This window comes from Bison bison, unplaced genomic scaffold, assembly GCF_000754665.1.
Source record: "Bison bison bison isolate TAMUID 2011002044 unplaced genomic scaffold, Bison_UMD1.0 scf7180017858073, whole genome shotgun sequence".
Classification (NCBI taxonomy): domain Eukaryota; kingdom Metazoa; phylum Chordata; class Mammalia; order Artiodactyla; family Bovidae; genus Bison; species Bison bison.
In genome coordinates, this window is record NW_011488646.1 from 1 (window position 1) to 2,659 (window position 2,659).

Here is a 2,659-nt window from a genome sequence, read left to right on the forward strand (position 1 = left end):
GAGAGTGTTTTGCCTATGTTCTCCTCTAGGAGTTTTATAGTTCCTGGTCTTACGTTTAGATCTTTAATCCATTTTTAGTTTATTTTTGTGTATGGTGTTAGAAAGTGCTCTAGTTTCATTCTTTTACAAGTGGTTGACCAGTTTTCCCAGCACCACTTGTTAAAGAAATTGTCTTTAAACCATTGTATATTCTTGCCTCCTTTGTCAAAGGTAAGGTGTCCATATGTGTGTGGATTTATCTCTGGGCTTTCTATTTTGTTCCATTGATCTATATTTCTGTCTTTGTGCCAGTACCATACTGTCTTGATGGCTGCAGCTTTGTAGTACAGCCTGAAGTCAGGTAGGCTGATTCCTCCAGTTCCATTCTTCTTTCTCAAGATAGCTTTGGCTATTTGAGGTTTTTTGTATTTCCATACAAATTGTGAAATTATTTGTTCTAGCTCTGTGAAGAATACCATTGGTAGCTTGATAGGGATTGCATTGAATCTATAAATTACTTTGGGTAGTATACTCATTTTCACTATATTGATTCTTCCAATCCATGAACATGGTATATTTGTCTATCTATTAGTGTCCTCTTTGCTTTCTTTCACCAATGCTTTATAGTTTTCTATATATGGGTCTTTAGTTTCTTTAGATAGATATATTCCCAAGTATCTTATTCTTTTCATTGCAATGGTGAATGGAATTGTTGTATGTTTTATATTTTATATTTTAATGTATACAAGAATAGAATGTATTTAATGGATATCCCCCCCGCCCCAGGCCCAAGTATACATGACAGATGGTTCACAAGGAGATGTATTTGCACATGTTTTTATTTTTGTTGTGGTATCTGCAGTATTCTTTCAGTGAAATAAAAGAAAATATACCTTAAATTAATGTGTACTCATGCCCAGTAATAAAATAAGTAAAGGCTTTTTTGTGACCCAATAGCAAATAAAACAAATAAAATGCTATATTGTGGATATTAACCTATTCCAACACATTCTTTGGAGAATCTGAGACTCTGAGAAGAAAAGATTATTTCTTGTCATTAAATACAGGTTTAATAAGTAAGCAAGCATAGAATCCTTCATTTATGTTTTTTTTCTTAAAAAAATTAAGTATTTTTTTCCTATATCCTTTAAGTTAGAATCTGTAAACCTACCTGAGATGAACAAGTCTTAGGTAGGTGAACAATAGGTAGAGGGCCTTTTATTTTACTAGGTACAATATGACTTCAATCATTGATGCTATTGCCCTTAGGTGCTGGTGTTATTAAAACACTCCATTAATTACTTTCCTACTTCTGTATATTCCCCTGTGAATTCCCAACTTGCCAAATGTTGAGCTTTTATGCTTTACTCTTGTCACCAAATTGATCTGTGGTAGAAAGTGCACTGCAGGTTTTTTATATGGTGTGCTTCACAATTACCCTGAAACTATTGCCTCCTTCTCTAGTGAAAGAGGAAAGTTAAAAACACTCAGAAAGTTCACCCCTTCATCATTTCCAGTTCCATTGTGTTTCTGAAACTGTCTCCCTCTATATTACACTTCAGTTGTATTTTCTTTCATATTGAACTATAATGCATGAGTCATAAAATTCATCATTTTAATAAATACAGTTCTTTGGTTTTTAATATATTTTCCAGGTTGTTCAGTCATCACCACTATCTACTTCCAGAACTTTTTTCATTAGTTCAATAAAAAGCTCATACTTATTAGCTATAACTTCCCTTTCCTCCCTCTCTGAGCCTTGTAAACCATTAATCTATTTTTTATTCCATGTGGTTTCCTATTCTTTGCCTTGCCTATAAACAGAATCATGCAGTATGTTTGAGTACCTACATTTATTATTTTAAGTTGGATAACATAAAATATCACCCAATGAGTTTTATGTTTCATTAAAAAATAGATATCTCAAAATAATTGAAAGCATATCTTAAGAAGAAAATGTCTTCCTTAGATACAACTAAAAGAAAAAAAAAAAAAAATCTATGTTTGGGATTTTTCTGGTACCCCTGGTGACCGTAAAATTCTGCAAGCAAATGTCTACATTTGAACAACAGAACATAGTTGCCTGTTCCTCAAACATGGGGTATTGTGATATAGAGTTCAATGCATTATAGCGTACCAAAGTTCATTATGTCTCCCTGCCACAGACAGAATGACTACAGGAGTTCAGTTCAGTCACTCATTCGTGTCCTACTTCTTGTGATCCTATGAATTGCAGCACGCCAGGCCTCCCTGTCCATCCCCAACTCCCGGAGTTCACCCGGACTCACGTCCATCAAGTCAGTGATGCCATCCAGCCGTCTCATCCTCTGTCGTCCCCTTCTCCCCCTGCCCCCAATCCCTCCCAACATCAGAGTCTTTTTCAATGAGTCAACTCTTCACATGAGGTGGCCAAAGTACTGGAGTTTCAGCTTTAGCATCATTCCTTCCAAAGAAATCACAGGGCTGATCTCTTTCAGAAGGACTGGTTGGATCCCCTTGCAGTCCAAGGGACTCTCAAGAGTCTTCTCCAACACCACAGTTCAAAAGCATCAGTTCTTCAGCGCTCAGCCCTCTTCACAGTCCAACTCTCACATCCATACATGACCACTGGAAAAACCATAGCCTTGATGAGACAGATCTTTTTTGGCAAAGTAATGTCTCTGCTTTTCAATATGCTATC